This window comes from Bombus fervidus, chromosome 4 (assembly GCF_041682495.2).
Source record: "Bombus fervidus isolate BK054 chromosome 4, iyBomFerv1, whole genome shotgun sequence".
NCBI classification, from domain to species: domain Eukaryota; kingdom Metazoa; phylum Arthropoda; class Insecta; order Hymenoptera; family Apidae; genus Bombus; species Bombus fervidus.
The window spans coordinates 17,206,995-17,231,766 of NC_091520.1; the positions used below are offsets into that span (position 1 = coordinate 17,206,995).

Consider the following 24,772-nt stretch of genomic DNA (forward strand, 5'->3'; position numbering starts at 1 on the left):
CATAATCGTTAGTCGGATGTCGTTTCTTATCCGATATTTATTTTATGCAAAATTCCACTTGGTCGGTGATTAACATAAGGAACAATCACTGGGAAATATTCGGACGGCTATTTCCTGCCGTGTGACCCGATCGACGGAAGTCGACTCACGGAAAAGGCGATGACGGAAATATTACACGCGATCGAACAATGCGAAACGTTTTCGCGGTGCTTGTGGCGCGGCCAATAGTTCACGGCTATCGGTTGCTGGGTTAGGGGTTACAATTTCCGATGTTGTTTCTTTCGTGCCAAGGTTGCCACCTTTCACGACCCATAGGGTTACTTCGTACTTGACGATCGCGCGACGACACGCGTGACTACGCGCGTACCGCTTGTTTATCTTGACGGATACCGTTTTTCTTTTCCATGACATCGGTCGACGTGCCACGTTACCGAGATGACACGAGCCTCAGACGTTACGATCCCCTTAGCCACGTTGGCTTAATTACAGGAGACGCTCGGAGGGAGGGAGATAGGTGGCGAGACCGAAAGAGACGAACGAACGGGAATGATCTCGTTAGCGGGATGACTTAGGTAAGTCTCGTGTACCATGAATTTCTGCTAGGCTTGTCGGTAAGCGAAAACAGAGGAGAGAAGTCGAGTCTCGAATTAGGGCGAGTTCTTCCTGTTGCGGTACTCCGCGAGGATACGGCATGCTAATCCCTCGGTATATTCGCGCCGGCTGAATATCGTAATTATATTAGTACGGTACCGGCGCAAAATTTCTCGCGAAATTCCGCGCGAAAGGGTGCTCCTGGCCGCGATCATCCCCAGTTACGCGTCTCCGTTCGCGTTAATTTTATCTCGCCTCGCTGTCCCTAAATGAAAACGTTATTTTTCCCTCCTTCCTCCTCTTTTTTTCCTCTTTTTTTTTTTTTTATTTTTCTTTTCTCCTTTGTAACTACGTCCGCGTTAATTTCGAAAAATAATAAGCGCCTCGGTACGCGCGCTTCTTTGGAATAAAATTTTATTGCGCGCCGCGCTTCGGCGTCCATTAAATCCGCTCGATATACGCCCCGAGATAACGCAATACCGGGTTATTGTTTCCGGCGTCGTTTCAATCGAATCTAATTATCCCGATTCCGTAGCTCGGTAACTTTGCGTACAAGGGAACTTCAAGTGGAACGATTGATCGGCGCTCGTAGCGAAGACAGAGAACGTCCCCCTCTGTCCGTCTCTGTCCTTGTCTTTCTGTTTCTTTCTGCGCGCGACAACGTATCGTTCTCTGCTTTGCTTCCGCGATATCATCCTCGTTGTCGCGCTTTTATTCGGAATTTTCCGACTCTCGTTCTTCGGACCCTGAACGTCTTTTCGTTCGTTCGTTCGTTCGTTCGTTTCTCGTCTCGCACGGTACAGAGATTCGCTGGAAGGCGCGCACGTAACGAACCATCGAAAAAGAAAGGAAAACAAGAGGAAAGAAATAGAAGAGAAAGACGCAAAGGTTCTCGGTCGTGTTCCCATTGCCCTGTGTAGTAGATTCCGTGTAGATCGTGGACGCGAGAGCGTGGAAGAGCAGACGAGAGAAAGAGAGAGTATTGATCCCACCCTCTAGGAGCGGCAACCCCTAGCTGGCCTAACTTCACTCCCCCTTCGTTCCACCCGCCGGTTGTTGTGTGCTGCATACCAATTTGCTTGATTTTTTCCCTTCCAGATCTCCCTTCGTCCCTTCCGTCCTACGGGTTCGGCCGACTATCTTTCTTTTTCCATCTCTTTTCACGTTCGTTTCTAGACACGACTTCCTGCTGCCCGGTCGTTCCCTCGTTCGCTTGTCTTTACCTACGATATCGAGACGAACGATGCTACCGAGACTGGAAGAAAGTAACCGTCGTCGTGCTGCCTGCCTGCCTTCCTTCCTTCCTTCCTTCCTTCCTTCCCTCGACAACCTGCGTCATCGATTGCGAGAACGTTTCGCTGCTGACTCCGATACCGAGTAACGGATACGTATCTCGTATTCGGAGAATTCGTGAAGCCAGAAGTTGGAGCGCGAATCAGAAAAGAGACGAACCTAGATACAGCGCCGAGGCAAATGGAAGGGAGGAGAAAAAAGTATCGTCGATAATTCGATCGTAATAGGATCGGCGAGTACGATGGAACGTACGACCGGTCGTATCGGACGTTCGGTGAGATTGGAAACACGAGGAATCACGACGAGGAGACGACTAGCGGCGAAGGGAGCAGCGAGGGAGTTGCGAGTGAAAAGACAAGCAACCGTAGGATAGGGCAAGACGAGTGGATAAGGAGCGGGTTTGAACCTGGAGATAAAGCTGGCCTCGCCTGGAATCTTCTATTAGCAATTACAGTTGTAATTGTTTCCTGCAATATGCATGGAAATAGTGGAATTATTTAAAAAGCGGCCCTACCATCGGCCAGGTAGGAAGAAAGGCGATGTGGCCACGGGAGAATCGAGACCGCTTTCCGTCGAGTGGCTTTCTTTTCTTTCGCTTTGTCTAGCGATGTTCTCGTAGCCGTTATCGCGCTGCTCTCGTATCTTAACGCGAGTATCGACGATTCGCCGCGTCTTCGACTACCTCGTCGTCGCGGTATGCAGGAAAAAAAAACTCGAGAGAAAATCTTCGAATCGGAATCGCCAGGCGGTTAACGCTTAATGGACTGGAAACAATTTATCCGTTTAGATCGGGCGGCGGGCAATCTCGCTGTCGATTCGCCGCCACGTGGAAAACGGAACCGTTCGCGTTGGTCGTCGGTCGGGAAAACGCCGTTTGGCGATGCGTTGGAGCCGAGTGGTCGGCACGGCGTTGGAAAGTAGTCACGTTCCAGGGTCCGTCTTGGAGTCGCTCGGTGCTGGTGAAAATCCAGGGGGCCGCCCATTGTTCGCAGCGTCAAGGGAGAAGGCTCTTAACGCGAGCGTACGGTACGCTCGGAGATTCCAATAACGGTCGGTCGAGAGCGATTTTTCACAGTCGGTCGACGAAATCGTACGCGTAGATAGCACCGACACGGCGGAAATCTGCGGATCCAGGTTGCGCCTTTAAACGAGAAATGCGACTTGGATGGTGGAAACGAGCCGCGGATAAAATAGCTCTTTAGCGCTACACGTGCTATAAAGTTGGAAGAACAATTGCTCGGTAAATTCACGAGAAGCTGGCAAAAAACGCGGCAATAAAATCGGCCGGCGGGAAGGACGGTCGCGGGAAACGAGTTGCAGTTGGATTCGATGCGAGAGACGGTGTCGTCGCGGCCGGAACAATGGACGAATCGAGCAAGTTTGCAGGAACGAGGCGCAGCGAAGGGATACGGCGAGGATATGGCGTACACGGTTTTGCCAAAATCGGTTATCGACGCGGATAAGTGGCTATACGGTTGCGTTGCGGAGTACGCAAGGTGGAAAGATACGGCGCGACGACCGCGACGACGATGGGTTCACTCGGGGCCAGACGAAGACGAAATAACCGAAGAAAGAAGGGGAGGAGCGAGTTTACCTGCGAGGAGTGTGTTCGCGTAGCACGGTGGCCGGTGCATTATCATAACCGCATTCCCCTCAGCGGCCCGTAAGGGCCTTCCGATACCGAGACAAGACCAACCCTTTACGCTTACACGGCTTCGAATCCTAACCGCTGCCTAACCGAGCGCGGCTACTCGGCCCCCTTCTCCTCTCTATCTTCGCCGATATTTCTTTATCTCTTACTCGACGCTCGCGAGCTTTCGCTCCGCGCGTCGAAACACCTTTCGAGACGGCAAACACGGTTCACCGCGATATCGTCGTACCACGCGCGACACGCGCGTTTAGTCGCGAACCTTACGCGCGACGAAAAAGGCGATATCGCGTTACACGGCGACACCGCGACATCAGAGACGCGAGTTAACGCGAACGCGTGGGCGTTCGTTTGCTCGCTTAGAGAATGCCAGGTTTTCGTATACCGAGGCAACAACGATGCTCGCAGGTGACGTTAATTTCCGAGAGGCGTTCCGTTCGATTGCGCAACGCCGCGCCATGGGTGAATTTCCTCTGGCCAGGCGGTGTGTTGGTACTTTGTTGGCCGTCGTGTCCGGTGCATCGGTCATCCCCTACCCGAAGCGGGTACATTATGCGAGAGCATTGCGTACTACCAGACGAGACAAGATCTGGTTGAACTTGAAGCACAAACGTGGCGCGGAGTCAGGCTGCAAGTGTATACGAGGTTCGAGGAGATCCGGCGATAAGCGTCGCTGGTAAAGGCTGGATCGCGATGTCGAACGTTTTCCGTGCTGAAACTACTCGCCGATACGAAAAGCAGCGTGCCTACGCGCTAGATGCATTTCGGATAAGACAGCGTGTAACGGGAGCGTGTTTCATTAATTCGCGCGTACTTACAAATTGACGCGATTCGTAGCCGTCACGAGAGCAGCTGAGAATCGATCGCGCTTTCCCATTCCAATCGAATCGAATCGAATCGGATCGAATCGAATCGATTCGAACCGAATCGAAGAGAAAAGAAGAGAAGAGAAGAGAAGAGAAGAGAAGAGAAGCGAGAAGGAAGCCGAGTTCGAAGCCGATCGAAACGCATCGCGTCGTTGGGCGATGGATAGGAGGAGGGGAGGAGGAGGATGGAGGGACTCGTAAGACGTTTCGCAAGGCACGTTATCCGGCTTCTTCTTGTTGAAACAACAGGAGATGGAGCGTGTCTCGTCCTGTCTGGAACGGCGCGACGCTCGCATAATGTAGTACTCGGTTTAGGTATGCGCTGTACAATGCGTTCGACGCCGAGTCGCGGTAGCGAAGAGAGGAACGAAGGAGGAGCTCGTGTAAACGCGACGTGCACATCGTGTCACCATTCCAACCGAGTGAAATCAACGTTTTTCTAAGCGCCCAAAGAAACCGGCACTGGTGCGCTAAGATCGCCGGCACACAGAATCGAGACAACAGGGAAGAACCGACGGAGCCAAACGAGAAGAGCTGTTCCAGCAGTACCAGCGTCTGAAGACGAAGCTGGTGGAAGAGAAGAAGGAGGCGGAGGTGGAACAGAAGGAGGATGAGGTGGATCAAGGAGGTAAGGAAGGCAGGTTGGTAGAAACGGAGAGGAGAAGGAGGAGAGTCTAACAGAGCCGAGCTCGGTTTTAGGTCAGATCGTGCCGCGAAAACCAATCGCGTGCTTTCTGCGGCAGATTCGTCGCCATGGCTACTAGCGCGTCGATGTCGATGCCGACGTCGATTACCAACCGATCCGACGATCGATCGACGAGTCGAACGATAAGATCGAAACGATCGTGAATCGACGAACGAGTCGTCGTCGTCGTCGTCGTTGTCTTTCCATTCCGCCGACGATCGCTGCCGTTAAAGGATCTCGACTCGACCGATCGCGTCAATAATAGATAGTTTGCTTGCGCCGTTTGCATCGACTGGACCGATACGGGGAAACGAGAGCTGCTGCCTATCGTGAAATTTTCATTCGCACGGTTCGGAAACCGAGCGCTCAAGCTGCGAAAATCAACGCGTAGTACGATCGACCCGCGTCCTGCCTGTCTCTCGCCGCGAATTCGAAACGGTTCTCGGCACCGTGGTTTTGTCGCGTTCGAACCTTCCTTTTTCTTTTGTCTCTGCGAGAGGCGCTGATCCCTCAGGAATGCGCCCGGAGCGTAATAAGGATCGTTTATAATCGTTTTGATCGAGTATAAGCGGCGACCAGCAACCGAGACTGCCAACGATATTGCCCACTGTACCCGTTTGCTAGCCAATCGATCGCTTACGCAATCGAGTCGACCGGTATTATGAAGAGCGAAGGACACGAGCGACGGTGCGACCGTTCAAAGTCCGTCGTTGATCGCGCGCTCTCGGAAAACTCTGGGCTGTCGCGAATCGCAGCGTCGCGATCCAACGTACGGAAATGATCGATAGGGAGCCACGGACGATCCTCGTTTCGCTTTGAGAAATGCGCGGCATTTCGTTGCGAGCATCATCCCCGATTCGCGTTCAGATCTCGGATGGTTTGGCATTCGACTAAAGTAATTGGCGTAGACTGGACGTGTTACGGTATTGCTCGGAGGAAACGGAGCGCAATATCCGGCTCGTATCTGGCGTAATTTCTAAATCCTCCTTTCGGAGTGTTGGGCGCGCTCGCTCGAAATAACTTCTCTCGAGTAGAACCGCGTTCGTTAACGAGTAAAAAAGGAAACGGTCCCCGATGAGAAGGCCAGATAAGGGTAACGCGGACGCGCACCGCGAGACGCGCATCGTCCCGTTGTTCGAGCAAATTCGAGCGAACGGGCTCGCACCCGTCGCTACTCGCCAGCGAATACCGGTTCTCTCTCTAGCAACGTCTAACGACAATCGCATCGATCAAGGGACATCGCGATAATTCCACCTTGCCTCGGCGCGCGTACCTGCCCGCCCGCCCGTCGTAGATCGCGTCGACGGCCTCGCGTTCGATCGATAGATCACCCTCCAGGCATTTTATTATTGCGCTAGCGGACCTTATCTCCGAGGATGTTGGCTACCTACGTTTTCCACGAGAAAAATAATCCGCCTCTGTCCGCGTGTATACGCCGTGCGTCGATCTCTCGTTTCCTCGAAGGTGCAACCGCGGAAAATTCCCAGCCGTCCTTCGTTACCGGCCGCGTCGCGTAAAAAAGAAAAGCCCGCGCGCACGATCTCGCGTGACCTGACTCGAAAATTCGTTCGCCGGCACAAACCATCGGCATCGGCCGTACACTCTCTCGCTTTACGCTGTCCCGCTTCTCGCGACTCCTCTCGCTCCTCCATAAACACCACATTCGTTCGCTGTGCCTGTCTTTCCGACTTTCTGACTTTCTCGAATTCTTGCGAGGGAAATTCCAACGTGTCGCCTCCTACCCACCTTCGTCGCATCCGTCCCTGTTTCTCTCGCGTCGTCCCTCGATCCGACCGATCGAATTCTACCGATCGATCGCAAATTCCAATCGTCCGCCGGCTATTTACAGCATCGCCGCTGGTTCGTTACGCGGAATCGAGACGCGCGTGCAAACGTCGCGCGAGACCCGCTGACCCCGTAAATCGTCTTTCGCGAGAAAGACGGAATAATAAAACGTTTCCTACCGCGAAAACGATTATTTATGGACTAACGCGGCGCGAGTATTTCCAAGGTAACCACGATAATCATAACACCTCCCGCTAAGAAAATAACAGAGATAACATAATTACAGAGGCCGGCTGTGACTGAACTTGTAACACCTGTAATTGCGACAGACGTTTATCCGCGTCGACTGTCTACGTAGCGTCTAGTTAATGCAACGTTCGATCGTTAACGCATCCGCCTAGATTAAAGAGCTGTCCGTTTTTCGCTCGACACCGTGCGCGATCAATCGAACCGCTCGAATTAATTAATCGCAGTTGATTAGCCAACGAAAACGCGTACGATCCGCTTCTCCTCGACTCTTCGCTTCCGGCGAACATTTCGCAGGATTCGATCGACTCTGTCCATGTCGGATCGTTCGCGAGTAATCTATATCGTTTCAAGGATTTCCCCTCGACGATACTTTATCGCGATACACCCTGTAACCGAAATGAAATTTCAGCTTTGAAAAATTTTCACATTCGAGGAGGCAATCCCATCGCGAAGGAGCACGGCAGGAGTCGAGTTACGAGAGAATCCGAGTTACGAGAAGCACGCTGGAAATCGTAGAAAAGAAAAAAAAAAAAGAAAAAAAAGAAAAACATAGGAAAAGACCAGAGGAAATAATCCAACATCGACGCGTACCTAGAAGATCGAAACGAAAGTGAAATTGTAATCGCGCGCTTTTCTCCGTCGATATCTCCGATCGGTAAAACCTGACGATTCGTCCCGGTTGTGTTCCGCTGGTTCCTACGATCGTTCGTTGGTTCGGGGCCTTATGCAAATCACGTTCGAGAGCAAACATGTCGGAGAGCGCGCGTGGTCATCGATCGAGCCCCGCGGTTTCGTGCTTCGCGATCTTTACGCTCTGCCACGAGCTCGATGAAACGTAAATTTCACCGCGACGCTGATTACTCGGTGGCGAGTGGTTCGCGGACTCGAGGAGATAAAAGCGCCGGGATAAAAACCAGAAGCGAAGATTCTCGCTCGCGCGCTCGATCTCGATATCGGATCGAGAGCGGACGATCTGTTATCCGCCGAATCGAATCTTATCTCTGGCCGCGAGCAGCGAGTTCGGTGGACGCGTGGGTGGATCTACAAACTGGAAACGGCGGTAGGACACGCGTTTTCGACGTGTTGGGAGCGCGAAGCAGAAGTTGGAGAAGAAATGGATGGGAAGGAGCGGGCGGAAAAGGGGGCTGACGTAGAAAGCCGAGGTTCGCGCGGAGCGACGCGAAAAGGGAAAAAGAAGAGGAAGACCGTGTGTCTCGTAGCGTGGCCGGCTGACGGGACGTCATAAAGTGCCATTCGTGTCGATAAAAACAAGCAGCACGGAATACGTACGTTGGGTATAGAATGGAAAAAAGGCGAAGAGGAAGGATCGAAGAGATAGGGAAGCGAGAGCGAGGGACACGAGCGGGCGGAGAACGAAACGACGACCGAGCATCGGGCAGCGATCCAGCTACGAGCCAACCGATCGTTCCGAGGGTCCTGGCTCCCCACTAAATTCGCAATATACGATCCCGGGAAACCAAAACGAACCAGCTTTCATGACGTCGCAGGGAGGTGCCCTCTCGTAACGATACGATCGAACCTCAGACATCGAGGTATCGCTACGTTACTCGTTTTAAAGGCGCGCGAGATGCCGTCGATATTGCCGCGCTTGTCAAAATTCCTTTTTCATCGGTGCCGTTTCATAATTTTTTACGGGACCGCGCCGTTTCTCTCTCGGTGGAGCGACTGTTGGCTCGAGTGCGTGCCGAGATTCGCCGAGACGGGATTCGCCAGGCTAAAAGGACAACGTTACACGACTCGCTCGACAGCCACGCTCCGATTAAAGCGTCGTACGACAGCGCGCCACTCGATTCCGCGATAATTTACTCGAGTGCCGCGGTCGATTTCGCGACCGGACGAGTCTCTTTCCTTTCGAAACGCCTCGTGCAGCTCGACGATTTCGCAAAAAGCGTGCCACGTAGCCAGCCGGTTTACCACGATTCGTCTTTCGAGTATAGGAGTTCGCTAACGGAACACCTACGACAGGTTGGCACTGCGGGACCTAATCCCGGTTAGCGCGTTATTCGGCGTTTCGCGCAGCACCTTTCGCCCATTCCGACGTCCCGATCTGTTTGGGGAAGGAAGGCGCGCGGTCGTATCGCGAACGGCCGTATGGCATCCGAACCAACCGATTCCCATTCACTCGGCGAATTTATGTGACGACGGGTAAACCGGAAATCGTGGATTGGATGTCCTCAGAGACTCGAGACCCTCGACACACCGCGCGCGCCTACTCCATACACCGCAACTCTTTTCAACGTTCTCGCCAATGTTAGCCTATTCGCGCAGACACGCATCGAGATCTCGAAGGCCGTACCTTGCGTTATTTACAATCCGAGGAACCTCGTCGAAATCGGCGATATACGACATTACGCGGCTCGTTCTCGATCGGCCTTACCGATTTTTGTGCGAAAGTCCGAAACGTGAAAACACCAACGTGGAAACAGAGAGAAGGTAGCAGCGGCTGACGCGAGAATCAAGCGAGACACTCGCCTTCGAAACGGAAAGTTTCAGCGGGCCGTGTCAGCGAACAGCTTCGCCGTACGGGCCGGAGTAATCGTAGAATCCGTCGAATGCAACTTGTCGACGGTAGGACGCGTGACGGCCGACGATCGTGAGATCGTGGCTCGATCGCGAAACACATCTCCGCCTCTTCTAAGCCCTGCTCCTCCGTCCTCGCTTCCATCTACCTTTCGATCTCTGCCTTATAGACGTTCGCCTTGCTTCCTCGCGTACGTTCGTTACGTTATCTCGAGTTTCCAACGAAGATGCCGGTCTTTCGGCGTTCGTTCGTTTCCCGTTCACGATGCAAGGGGCGATCGAGACGAATCGATCGAACGAAGGAAGACGAGTCGTTGCAAAAAGCCGGCAATTAATTCTTTCGAACGCCAAAGAAAGCGGCGAACGAGACGACAAGAAGGACGGAGAGAAACGACGGGCGCGAAGTAAGTTCGCAGAAAGGCTCGGAGTAATTGTAGAATCTGGTGGACGCAACTTGTCCTTCGGTGGGACAAGTGACGGGCGTCGTTCGAGGGTTCCGATCGTTGCTCGATCGCGGAGGATGGTAGCAGCAGCCTCTTCTCGTGATCCCCGTCCCGGTATAGTAGATGGTTCGATCTGGCGTGGACGACGGCGTCCTCTTACTCGTCGTCGTCGTCGTCGTCGTAGTCGTCGTTCTCCTCCTCCTCCTCCTCCTCCTCCTCCTGCTCCCCGTTCTCGTCGGATCTTCGATCTCGAAGCGGATCTTCAACCACGATGGTGGTGTACGTTTCTCTCGCACACCGACCGACAGTCTGCCCTGCCCTCTTCCTCTTCGTCTCTCGTCTCTTCTCTCTGGTCGCTCGGTAGCCCTTGGCCACTGTCAACCGGCGCGAGCGACAATGCCCGATGCGAGATAAAGCGAAACCTTAAGGGACTCGGCAGCGACCGAGCTGTTGCTCTCCGTGGAAAGATACGTACCTCGAGTTACGTACTTTCGTACGTACGCGAGGACCCGAACGACACAGAGCCAGATCGAAGATGTGGCACTCGGGGATACGGAGCGTCGTCTTCGCCTCGCGTATAACGCTTGTTTCTCCGCGTGTAACGCGTCTCGAGATATCGGCAGATTGAGAACCGGCGGGAAAGCAGCGGGAACGCGACTGACGGAAAAAGACGCTTCCTCGAGAGCGCGGAACGCGACCCTCGAATCGCGCTCGATATCCACGGCGTCGGTGAAAATTTCTCTCCTCCGCGGTGTTTCTCTTGTCGCCTGTTGAGAAGAACGGAGGAAAGAGTATATCCGCGAGGATCGAAGATGTAATTTTTGAAGCGGGATAAATGTCTGCGTTTCGTTGGAGAGAACTGGAATAGTCCCAAAGGAGAGATACGTGTTTCACTCACACACCAACACGTAGGTAGCGAGTTACAAAGAGCGGCAGAGAGCCGTAAGACCAGATCGAAGATCTACTTCTCGGGATACCGGCGTGTCTGCCTACGCCTCGAGAACGCGCTTATTTCTCCGATATAATGTTCCAAGATAGCCTCGACCAAATACGTAAAAGGTACCAGATCGCATGACACGAGGAAGGTTGTTCAAGGATACGACGACGACGACGACGACGACGACGATGCAACGCGATTCCGTACGCTTCTAACGAGGCACGGGCAAACGTCGTTACCGAGGAAGAAACGCTTCTCCAATATCGTCGTCGTTAGCGGCGACCGTGGACCGACGTTTGACGCGATTAATAGCGCGCGAAGGCTGCGAATCGAAGAAGAGAAGGCGAAAACAAAATAGGCGATGCCGGGCATGGAAGAGAGGCACGAGCGAACGACAACGGACAGAAAGGCGATCGCGCGCGCACTTTCCCTGTGCCGCCGTGGCTGTCGAAAATCCGCTAGAAAGAGAAGAGAGCCGGAAAGTGGCGAGGTGGGCCTGACAAGGCCTCTTCGATGTCACCAAACTCGTTCCTACGTCCACACGGCAGGAGCCCTGCCCACTTTACGACTCGACTCGTCGTGCCGACCACCGAGCTATCCTAATACGAACCAACGATCCGAGATTTCTAGGACGGTCTAAGAGAGGCGTTCTTATATAATAGCCGAGCGTAGAATTCGAATTTTATTTCCGATTACGCAACGACGCGGTCGGCGCGCGTTCGACGGATCGCCGGGCCCTCGGTAAATTTCACCGAAAGCAGCCGTCTGTCGCGCGGCGTTCTCTGTCCACGTCGATAGCGATATCTGTTATATTCGACAGCATAGTCGAAACCAACCTGACGGAACCGAGAAACGCTTTGCATAACAACGAGATACACCGGCCGCGGCGGCCCTGTGCCGTGTGCGTTGCACGACGATAGAAAAATAGCCAACTTATCACCTATATTTCATCGCGCGCTCTTTTTATTTAACCTCTAATCGTTGAACGCTGGAAATAAATTACGACGCCGGTCGGCGAAAGCTCGTGGAATTTTTAACGCCGAGAAAATCGAGGCGATAAACGTAACGCGTAACGAGAAAATCGTTTTCCGTAGCCTTCCGTGCGTTTACCTTGCCTTACGCTGTGCCGCTACGATTTCTTATATCGCGCGCACGAAAGTATATTTCGGTTGGCGGGTTTTTCACGCTTCGCTGTGAATCCCACGCGCAACTTTCTTCCGCGCGAAAACTGCTTGCCGAAAATTATCTACGGTAACGACGGCCGTGCCGACGCGCGTTATTTACCCGCACTGGTTAAAATTACGTAAGCTAGAGTCAGCGTTATCTATATTGGTAGTAGCTGTATCACCCTCGATTTTTCCCGATTTTAACGCGAGAATATACGATGCGAATCTCGAGATAATTGGTCCGTCAAATAATACACGATGCATAAACGTAACACCCTGTCCCTCTCTCTCTCTCTCACTCTCTTTCTCTCCCTCTCCCACTTTACTGGCATCCTTTATGGACTCGAAAGCGCGAGCCTTCGTTTTATAGGCGTATACATAATTAATTGCCGTATTCGCCGTCTTTCTCCTTCCTCCTACTATATTTACATATATTCTCACTTCCTCGACCGTTGGTTCGCCGTGTCCAATACAAGGAGAGAGAGAGAGAGAGAGAGACCCCCTTTGCCCTCGCCGACTTCTTCTTCGTTCGACGCCTGTGCGTGGCATTTTAAGGATTCTCGTTTTCGATCGGACCTGGCGCACTTAACTCGACGAGTTATGTCAAAAGGATCCTTTTTCGATATATTTCGCAGCTGCCGAGACTCGTCGTTCACCGCGCTTTCGTAGCACGTACGCGCGCGTATCAATCGGTTGCTCGGAAGAGACCAGCGCCTGCCTTCGTCGTCGAGTTATTCGAGCCGATTTCGCCGCGACGTCACGGCTGTTTTTCACGAGCGTAGTTTTCCCCGCGTATCCGTTGCGGTTGGGCGCGAGTACCCGCGTTCGAGAAACCTGCGATCATCCGGATGGCGGATGTCTCTGGTAGAAAGGACCGAGACGGCGAGGTTTTAACGTCCCTTTTACGACCCTTTAAAATACCATCGTCGCGGCAGCTACCAGCCTCTCTTAATTATTTTACGAGAATTCCGACGACAATGCTCGGTAGCAAAAACAAGCGGTAACACCCTGTCTATCGTTTGGCTTGCGAGCCATGGAGATTACGAGCGCGCGGCTTCCAGCCGTTCCACCAGACTCTCTCTCTTGCCTTCTGCAAAATTTCTTTGGTTAACCGCCGTGTCATTAAGACGCGCGTCAAACGTACGCGAACGCGATAACAAATTTTAGCTGCTCTCTATAAAGATATCCCGCTAGTTAATAAAGATACTGCTAATGAAACGCGTTACCTATTCCTCGTGCGTTCGGATTTTGCACATTTTACGGCCGCGTTCTTCGCCGCGAAACGTTTCACTCGCTCACGTTCCACTCTCGGTCGAATACACCGCAAAATAGAAACTCTGCGCGATCGGAATCGTCGAAGAAATTGGCGAGCGCACTGTATATCACGTTTCCTCCCTCCCCTCCTGCGGATCATCGTTGCTGAAATTTTACGACAAAACTACGTGTACGTGATCGTGAAAGAATGACGAAACGAATCGAGCATGAATAATGCATCGACCTCACCGTATCGAGAAATAAAAATCATCGAGTATGGCCAAACGGGCGAGGTCAACGTACTTGGCGAAATTAATAATTTTCGGGTTTCGCCTCGATCGTGCAAAATACGTGCCATTAATCAGACTGACGCGTTCGATATGTCCCTCGGCGAGTTATAACTTTTCGTCTTCCAGCGTATTCACGGCGAGCAAACGCTCGGATATCTTCTGCGCGCGTTTCAAAATACCCAACGAAATTAAGTTACGTTCGACGCTTCGAACGCTTATCGCGAATAAAATAAACGTTAAACGTCTAACGCGCGTCTAGAACCGATCGATCGAACGTGCGCTGTTTATGCCTGCGGTTCCAGCTATTAGCATATCGGCGAGACGGCCAAGCTAAATCCCAAGAATCTACGGATGGTTTTCATCGACGAGGGAAAGGCCGGACGCGAAAGCGGACGAAGACGAAGGAAAGCGAGAGAGAGGAGTGGAAAGAACGCGCGAGACGGAATGCCGTGCAACGTAGCAGAGAAACAAATCGGCTGTGGCCCAATTAGGCATTTATTTATGCGCCTGTGGGTATATTAAACGAGCGAAAATATGAAGGCAAAGAAAAAGAGGAGACGAGGGAGAGGAAAGCCGCGGGAACGTGTCCACTGCACCCAATTCGAGCCAGGTGATCGTAGATACACGTCGCGCTTATAAAGACCGTAGCGGGTCCTCGTTAACGAACTGCCAGGGCAGTTAAACATAAATTGCAGCTTTGAACCGTCTCTCTGTTGGCGTGTCCCGTGCGTTCCGCGCGTGTTGCCTCGCTTTCTCGCCTTAAATCCGCGCCAACCGGACGGTCGACCCGCAATTTCAACGCGGCCAAACGATCCCGCGTGACCACGTCTCAGAAAATCAACCGGATCGATCGTTACGCCTCTCGATCTCCGCCTTTTCTCCTCCTATCGAACTTATCTCCGTGATATAGTTTCCTACTTTTCTTCTCGCCTCTTCGTCCAACGGGGAACGATTTTCGAAACGAAACACGGAGAAATCCCCGCACCGTCCTGTGCTGGCACGAAGGCGAGAAATCGCACGGATACGGCGGCGAACGTGTCGCGACCTACTTGTGGGTCGCGTGTTCGATTCGTCGAAAAGAAGAGACGTCTTTTCATCTGGCGATGGAGGTGACAGGAGCTCTGCCGCTTGTCGGTCGTAAGGGCAAAAGGAAACGAGAAGCGGCGGCGCGAGAGCGCGAGGAAAGACGGACGGACAATGTCGCCTCGTTTATCAGAGCGGTATTGTGAGGGAATCGTTGCCTTTCTCGACACTCTCTTTGTTGGTTACATCCAGACTGCGAGCACCGACTACTCAATCCTTTCTTTCATACCGTACTCCCTCGACTCTTTTCATTCTTTCTTTCCATCTTCCTCCGTTCGGAACGGCAAGAACCGGGAAAAGAGAGGGGAACGGAGAAGAGCAGCCTCAGAAGAGAGAGAAAGAGAGAGAGAGAGAGACAAGGAGGTCCTATGGAGCCCGCGTGTCCTCGATCTCGTTCCGCGGTTATCTCTTTAAAAAGCAATTGTACTCGAAAAAAATGGTTTCCTACTATCTGAGGAAGAAATCGAGCGCTTCGCTTTAACAAAGCGCGATCGGACTCGCGCTTTGAATATCGACGACCAATCGATCCTTTAACCGTCGTTCGATGATACACGTGTATACGCTTTTTCCTTTCTTTTTTTCTTTTATTCTTATCTTTTTCTTCTATTTTTTTTCTTTTTTTTTTTTCGTTCCGCCCGGCTATTTTTAATACCCACGCGTTTCCGACAAAATTTTCCAAGCGCAAAATGACAAAACGTTCGCGAAGGGACGAGGCGGCTAGCGAACAAATTGCTCGGTGGACGGTGGAAGAGCGACGCGAAAGAAGAAACTAAAGAGAAGAGAAGGAAGGATAAAGGCGGAATCGCGGCACAACATCGGTACACGGAAACATCCTGTAGCAGCGGGACCGTCGAGTATCTACGTGGGGCGTTACATAATTTAGCGGCGTGTACGGCGCATAAGTTAGAGGTTCGGTTAAAACGGAGCGGCTATAATTTCATCTCGGCTGGTTATATCTCAGAGCTCAACCCCGACGAAATGTTCAAAATAGTAGTACAACCGATTGCTTTTAAGGAAGAACACCTCTTGGTACCTTGATACCTCTTGGTCGGTCGATTCTCTCTTCTCTTTTTCAGGCTATCGCCGTATTATGGAACGCGTGATTCCGTGATTCGGCGAAACGAGCGTTGCTCGTTGCTCGAGTCGCTCGAGATTATCGAAAGACGGATGAAAAACGGCGTTGAACGACGAATAGCACGGTACAATTAGACGCAACTGAACCTTTCTTTCGTAACGGTCTCGTTTGTTTCGGTCGACTTTTCTTCCTAACATACATATGTATTTTTTTAGGAAGCAGTCACGAACGGGATTAGTCTAAGCCAAGTCGACACCGTACGTTATCGTTAATGTTAATGTTCTATGAGCGTGGTTACGTGGCGAAGGCGTTTCATTTATAATTGGGAAGAGCTTAGAAGACTGGGCTTTTTATTCGGTTTTATGCGCGTTTTTCACGACGAGGGCGGTACGGCGTACCAGAAGATATTACCGCGGCGGAGATAAGAAAAAAATATTTTTTCCAGAACATTTGAATATTTCATTTTTCTTACGGCACCGGGCTCGTTAATCTCCCGACTTATCCACTTTTGTATTGTGCCGTCTGCCCGGTTAAATTACGATTTGCGCTAATTACCGCGTGAAATATTTGCACGAGAGCGCGTAAAGTAAGCCGTCAGATCGGCAGATACGCGCGCATACGTGTGCAATAATATCGCACGGCTATCTGATCGAAACGCTAATTTATACCTATATGAGTGCGCGTAATAGATTGATAAACAAGATCCGTGTCTATTAACGGGATCCTCGTAGCCTGGTATCGAGCAAGCCCGCCCAATAGAATCCAGAAAAAGGGATCTCGTCTTAAATTTCCGAAATCTCTGGGACGCAACGATCGGACGATGTCGGGTCGGTGGCCGTAGCGTCGTCCATGCGGCCATCCACCGTCATAGATTTCGACGTAAGTCACTGGAAAACGGGCCGTGTCAGGTACGTGCCCGTTTTTCTGGGCGCCCAGGGACACGGCTCGTTCACGGCCAAACCCAATCTCGGATCTCCGACTGCTGCGTTATAACGTAATAATTTAGGCCCGTGAATGCGGCCAACTCGTAAAGCCGTCCTTCGGGGGCGTTTAACTTGCTTTTAATGATTTCGAGGCGTGGACAGCTGCGATCCGGATTTTGAATGGTGCGCCGACGAGGAAATTAGCCGCGCCGAAACGATGCCGACCATCTTTCAACCCCCAAAGTCACTCCGAGTCGAAACCGACGCGACAGGAGAAACGTAACTAACGATCGTGCTAAACGACGACCGAACGCGAGCCACGCGATAAGATATTTATACGACGCTTCTTCTTCTTCTACTTCTTCTTCTTCTTCTTCCTCTTCTTCTTCTTCTTCTTCTTCTACTTCTACTTCTTCTTCTTCTTCTTCTTCTTCTTCTTCTTCTTCTTCTTCTTCTTACCGCGCGACCGAGCCAAGCAGAATGACGAGTTTAAATTCGTACAAGTAGGCTACCGCGGAATGACGGGATCCTCCTATTAACGTCGCGTTTAAACGCTCGTTGCGAATAAAATCTTTACAACCTACGGATGGACTTTGCCGCGAGTAGCCGGGGCAAAAACGCCGCCGCCGCATCACGAATCCATTTGCCGTTTCGTTCCGCGTTGCTTTCCACCGATGGTCGTGTCGATGAATCACGGCCATAAAGTTGGACGGAGGAGAAGGAAAACCGAGGACGCGGCGAACGAAACGTAGAACGAAATTCACGGTAACGCAAACAGGAGGGTTTCTGCGAGTACCTGTCGCCGTTAGGGTAGGTAGAAACAACCGATGAACGTTCGCATCTGGTCGACACGTGGGCTCGACTCAGGTGTTCATACCCGAAAATGTTTTTATTTTCACGACCACCTGAACAACCCCCTGCAAGCGTCCGCTTTCGTTCACTTCTCTGTAACGGCCGAATCTCAGGTGCAAGACGAGTCCTCAACATGTGTTTCGCATTAGCTACACGGGACCTTCCTTTGGCCGGCGTTAAACGCGCCGGAACGAGTCGTGGGAAAGCGCACGAGCTAACACTTGCGTCCGTCTTAAATCGTTTTATTGGCATCGGTAAGTTTCTTCTCGGCGCACCGACGTATTGTGCGCACGACCGTACTACGCTTTCGCAAGAATCTGCCAGACGACCGTGCGTTCCATGACAAAATCACCTTCGTACCATTGATTTTTTTCTAAGCGGTTGCGTTTCTCTCGATCGGTGTATTTTCCTCTATGAATAAAAAAATAGGCTAATCGTGCGCTAAAAAAAAAAAAAGAAAAAAATGCATACTATACACGATTTTAATCGCCCTTTTTCACATTATGGAAATATCCACGCATTTTTATAGCGCGAATGTTGCGTGTACATAGTTGTCGGTATATTTGATTCATGGCATAACCTAAAAAAGGAACGAACGCATAAATTAACGCGCGCTTATCGATTTTTTGCGCCGTGCTTTCTTCTATCACGCACCTTGCGCTTTTCAACGAAAATGTTTTCCTCCGGCCGCCGTTTAACGGTATCGTACGGTTTGCTCTCGCGGATCGAATCGGAACGATCGGAAACGAAGAAGCAATTCGTAAGCGAAAACCGATATTCGCCTGATGCCAGATCGCTGGAACATTTCCGTGGAAACTTTGGAGCAGGTTAATCGCGTTAACGATCCGTGTTTACCTCGGCGGAGTAAACCGCGTGGGCGAGGATGACGAGAAACTGCGCCGTAAGCTGCCGCAGGCTTAAGCGATAATTGTTTAGCTTGCACAGTTAAAGTTTCGTCAGAACTCCCGGAGTAACCAGATATTAGCCTTCGTCATCTTCGTTTCCCTGCTTTTTCTCCCCGGTGGTGGTTCGTTGGCGAACGAAGCTACGTAAAACGAGAAAACCGACTAGCGCGCGTTTTGTCCGCTGTAGGATCTCGGCTGTGATTGCGGATCTAGCGGCGCGACGCGACTCTCCAACTTCGAGATTCCGGTTTTATTAGTTTTAAACACGCGTTAAATAAAACGGGACTAAGCCGGCCCTAAGATCGGGCCGTGGTTTAGAGACGTAAACGTTCTTTAGGACGAACCGTAGCAAGGGCGAGACCCTCGTCGAATCCCTTTTCCGTTCGGAGGGATTTCGTCGAAAACGCAAGATTTCCGTGAGCTCTGGAAACGGGGAAACTGCCTAGTAAATTGTAGGTAAATCAGAAGATACTAGCCACTTTGAAAATTATATCGGCCAGATATTTCCTCTTTTGCTCTTCTCTTTCGTTGCATCAGCCGGGTCGATTTGCCGCGTAGATCCACTACGTACCTGACCTACGTATACGTGTAAGATGCCCCGTCTCGAAGCCGTAATATTTCTCTCGATAATACAAGTTCTCGCGAACGAAGGGAACAAGAGAAGTTAATGGCGCGTCGTTCAGGGGAGATCGTGATTCAGAAGAAAATGAGCCTTTTCCCGAAGAAAAAGAATACTCTTTCCGGAAGGATGTGGTAGCTCATTCGTAGCGAATCGACCCCGCGTTTAATTAGGCGGCTTCTTTTCCGAGGTGGTCCCCAGGAGAGCGAAAGAAATCACGAGGCGAGACCGAGCTGCTCTCCATCTCGACAAAGTCTCCTCTTGCTCCGATGGCACGTGGACCCTCTCAATCAGGCCGTGGATTACACTTTTAATTCATTTTCTAACTAATTCGACCGTGTCGCGGGTCGACGAATCGGAGAAGAAGAAACGGCGCTCGTTTCTGTCGAGAGAATCGGTCGGCGGCCATTCGATGAAAACGAAACAAACCGCATCGAGTCGCCTGGTAAGTCTCGCAAACACCACGAACAATCGGTCGCTTAATATCTTTTCATGCAAATCGGATTCCTCGCGTTTCTCGCGTGCTTTCTCTCTCTCTCTCTCTCTCTCTCTCTCTCTCTCTCTCTCTTTCTCTCTCTGTCATTCTCGCTCCCCGGCAACGTTCGTTTTCGTATACGATCGCGATTCGAAAGCGAGAAACGCTTTTCTCTGGCGTGGCAGAAAATTAGTTAATTTCCAGGGCTATCGATAAATTGAAAATTACGAACGGATCGAGAAAACGGTATCGGGTTGGTTCGTTTTCCTCTCGAGCCATTATTGCTTATCAGAGCACACCCCAGGCTTCGGCATTTCCGCCCTTGCTTCGTGCCGAATTGCGTACAGTCGCGTCCCGTTTCGTTCTCTTTTTCTCCCTTGCGATCTCTCGCTGAATGAACAACCATAAACGTAAACCGTGTTCTTTTAAGCGAGCCGCGTTTAAAAAGATCGACAAAGCATGTATGAGCGGTCGGGTTTTGAGGGAAGGCTTTCCCTTTTTCTCCGTCGAGCTCGATTCGCTCGGCGTGCTTTTCCTTCTCGCGTTCGAGACGTAGCGAAAGCGGGGTGACTGTAAGCGCCACGGAACACAGCGTTCGTGTAGGATCCGAGTCGGGTTCTCGAGAGGGTCGGGGGAGGGTGGGTAGTTTAGACGAAGGCGTAGGGTAGGCTTGGCGCGGATAGTAATATTCTTGAACCCCCAAGAGAAGGCTTACTGCAATAACCCCCGCGGCTCAAACTCAAAACCCACCGTTCCACTCTGTGTATCTCTTTTACCCTCTATGTCTCCTCCTACTTTCCTTTCCCCGGCTGCTCCACCCCCGACGCGTCCCCGGCTTCCTATAAATCTTAGCCACCTTTAAAGCGAGCAACCGGGACACGCGGCATCATCCTCCAATCGGAAAAACTACCGTGAGCGCTCGTCGTCGGTTTCCCGATAGCGGATCAACCGTGCCGTTTACCAAACCTAACCCAAACCGAAACGGTGATTCGAAGGATTTCGGCGAAAACTTCTCGCGGTTAAAAACCGAAACCGTCGATATTTCCGAGTCGTCCGTCGTCGCTTTGTCGCCGGCTAATTACGTACGATATCGTTCGATCTAATTATCTAATATCCGTATCGGGTCGATCCGTATCGGAGATGGGAAACATCAAGATGGAAAGTAAGACCGGTGGCTTCGAGGAAATTGAAGGTAAACGGCGATCGCCGAGAATAACCGCGTTCCTCTATATCGTCGCGTTTATAGGCGTACACGTAAAAAGTCGGACGAATGAGTTAACTCGAGCGATTCGCAGTTGCGAACCCTATTGCATCGTTGAATTTCATAACAACCGTCTCGTCGTTTATCTCCGTACATACGATATGTATCTCGCTACATCGATCTGATAACGAGTTTACTGGGTGCTACCTAGTCTATGCGCTATCTAACCTGATCTACCAACTAGAACTTACCTTCGAGTCCGGTCTAATGTTATAATTTTGCCACGTACCCTCTGTAATTCGGTGCAGGGCAGAACCAAAGCAAAGATCGCTTCTCGAATTTAATCGCAGCTCGTTACGGTTTCACGGAACGGAGTATCATCGACGGCGAATCGTTCGAGGATCGATTCGTATCGCTGAATATTCTTCGTGACGTGATCGACGCGAAGCAATCGAACTTTCGGAAACGGAGACGATCGAGAAACAGCGTTGACGCGTTGCACGGTCTCCTCTCGGCTGGCAGTATTTTCTCCGGCTCTGGCTGAGGCACCACCTCCTCGAAATTAGTAGGAGCTGATCGAGGGGTAGAAAAAAAATTGGTGGCAATAAAAATAAATTACATGCATCGTAACGCCCGGTAGTACCGGCGGGAGAGCTCGCAGGCATCCATCCTGCTTGCATATTTCGGGTCCTGATTAAAATTGGGGTGCGGTGGGAGAGAAGCGATCGGTTTGCCCCGAGCCTCGTTCCTACTCGGCTCGCTCGCTCGCTTTTTCTCCTTTTTCCATCGTCTTCCGCCGTAGTAGCCTCCTCGCTTCTCGTTTCTCGTTTCTCTTTCCAAGCTACACGCGTATAATTGGTGGAAGCGCGACAATCGCTATAATAGTTTGGCCTTCGATTCGCTCGTTTATCGGCCCTCTAACGTTGTCCTGCCCGTTTATCTTAATCGTCGTTGGACCGTTCATACCTTGTACACGATTCGTGTACAAGTTTGTATGTTCGCTCGTCGAGCGAGGAATTCGCTGTCGTTGGTTGGCGTTCGCGGCGGTAGCCGCGCAACAACGCCCGATCGGCGATCGGATCTCTGGCATGATTCATTTGATTGGCAACGGAAGTTCCCTTTCTAGTTATCGGTAAATCGAGCGGTACACGACGGAAGGGTGGATAGGAGAGATAACCGCATCCTGTTACACGCGTTTTGCATGAGCGCGACTCCAAAGAAATGCCAGAAACATTGATTCTCCGCGTAACGAAGAGAATGACACGACAACGGAGCGATAGGGGGGGCAAAGGGAAAAGGAGAGTTAGAGGAAACGGGATGCGGTTAAACGAACGCGGATAGTCGGAGTAGCGCGATGGGAGAGAAGCAACGACGACGAGACGTTAGAGAGCGCGCGTAGGCGTAGGAGACTCGCCTCTCTCGAAGTAAACGTAAGAGGAGCGCTACGCGGTATCGACGTCGTTCAGGCACTGTTTTCGCATTTATTTAAAGCACAAGGACATCTAGTCGAGTCCTGCTCGGTTTGCAGTCCGGTCGCAAAGTGGCAAGATGTGTCCTCGTCCACGTAATCGAACCGTAAGGTTGAAACGAGACGGAAAAGTCGACGGAGGAACGTAGGCTAAGCGAAGGAAAGACGAGAGACAGTGGCGAGAAGTGTACGAACCACCGCGCGTTCATTACACGCCATTACTCGCGAAAAAACGTCGTTCCTCGGCTCGAATCGCTGGCCGTCGAAATCCTTCGCGATTAAGGATTAAACAACGTAATCGCGTTAATCGCTGTTATCGACACCGATCGTTCGAACCGGCAACCGCTTATTTTCTCTGTTTTAACTCGCGCTCAAGACCTACTTGTCCGACTTTTCTCACTTTTTTGTCCGAGGTTTGTCACTCCACTTCGAAGCGGACCCGTGTCCTTCGTTCCCGCTTATTAACTTTTCGCAATAACCCACGACTCGATATCGATATATAAGTAATACACGCACACGTACCATGTATATGTATATCGGTTTAACGCTACCTCGCGTGCGTAGAAATCGATCGTTGGGATTTAACGAACGAAATTACGCGTCGAGAAAGTGGTTCGGTGTCGGTGTCGATGTCGAACGGGAATAGCTGAGTGCGGTGCAGAGTGGAAGAGCTGCGATTGCCAATAACTTCCTGGGAAATGATGTCCCGATACCCGACGTGCTAACCCACGGATTACGGGACGTCCACCTTGTTGTCCAACGATCGCGTGCACCTCTGCGCCAAGTGCGCTCGTGTACAAGCGTGGGCGTCTACGAGTTTGTTTGTAAACCGTCTCTCCTCGATCAACCTCGTTTCCATTGCACGCATCGTGCATCGATGCATCGATCCTCGGAGAATTAAGATCTTTCGAGTAATTTTGTCGAGTGTCGAGAGCCGCCGCGTCGCACGATTCGCCTGGCGAGTCGTAAAAATCTCCGTTAGCGGGATCGTCGCGAAGCACCGGATAAGAGACCGGTTAAGGGTGATGCCAAAGGAATAGAAACAACCGAGAGAGGACGACCGTTGCGAGGCTGTTATCGCGAACGAAGCTGACGCGACGAAAAGACTCGCTACGCGCTACACAGTTTTATCAACGAGTTTGTTCGCGACGTAAACGTTTTACGCGAAGATATTATCGATCGATAAATCGTAGCCTACACGCGCTGTCTTTTCTTATCCGGCTGTATCCGTCCTATGGATCCACCCATCGTCGATCATCGAGCCTCTCGGAAACGCGGTTCGTTTCGCCACCGCTAACAACACCTTTCTCGCGTCGTCGTACCTTTCGATCGATCGAACCGAGCTCTTCGCTCGAGTCGACGATTTTCTGGGATCGCGCGCCAATCCTTGCCAGATTCGTATTCAAAAGGAATAAAGGGACGTTAACGATCGACGACGAGTCCGCTCGACCCTGTCCGAAGACGAACGGCTACGGACCCGAGGAAGAGTAAAGTGCAATTTTATCGGGGAATCTGGCCGGTGTGTTTCGGTCTGGATACGTTTTAATTTGCATTTAATCCATCCCCGACGCACGGCAGTTGGAATACGTATGTACGTGGTGGAGATCGCGGGCTCCTGTCGTCATTATCGTAACAGGATTGCAACGGTGTTTCAGGAGGCGCATCCTCGGGCAACGCGAAACGTCAGGCGCGTTGGAATCTCCCGTTTTCGATGTCGTGCAAAAGTCCGTAGGCGAGATCGATTTCTCCGCGAGGCGATCAGGCGGTTCCCGTCCACGGAATAAAATCGTCCTCCGGCACGGGACACGCGCTCTTCCCGGAGCTGAAAGTGCGTGCTCTCGGCGCATTCTCGTTATAATTGCACGTCGGCCAGTTGAAACGCGATCTGGATCGCGTGACTGTTCGCATGGTAGCGTTGACGACGCGAAAGGTGCCTTCGATGTTGCTGGCCGTTGCATCGGTAGCGGAGCCCCGTTCCCGCGATCCGGTCGTCATTAGCGGCCACGATTAATAGGATGACAGTTTCTCGCGAACCTTCCGAGTAACGTAAACTCGGTGCCGTTGATTAATAACCCTCGGGGGAGAACAACCACGCCTGTTCCGCCGCCGTAACCGTCGCGTCGTTGTTTCGCCCAGGACCTCGCAGGAATCTCCTCCGTCCGAGAGATTCGCCGTGGACGACGAAACGACGCACGCGAAACACCGCCGCGGGCGTCTATTAGCGATAGAGGAGAAAGAAGTGCGACGAACGGATAAACGTTAGCGAGCGTTTAAAGCGGATATTCGATTCCGGCGAGAAGTCGGAACGATACCGAGGCGGCAAAATCCACCGGATACAAAAGCGTTAATGCTTTCCTTGGCAAAGCACCGACGTCGTTCTCAACGAGGTTACCAGCCAACTACCGCATTATCCCAAGAATTAC

At 51.6% G+C, this 24,772-nt stretch overlaps 1 protein-coding gene across 1 annotated transcript in view; it reads left to right on the forward strand.

Moving 5' to 3' along the window:
- Window positions 1–3,522: 3,522 nt before the first annotated feature.
- Window positions 3,523–24,772, forward strand: part of Atpsyndelta (ATP synthase, delta subunit) — a 137,004-nt gene continuing 115,754 nt past the window's right edge. The window contains exon 1 of the mRNA XM_072001879.1: window positions 3,523–3,527. The gene's annotated coding sequence lies outside the window, so the exon portion shown is untranslated. The remainder of the gene's footprint in view (window positions 3,528–24,772) is intronic.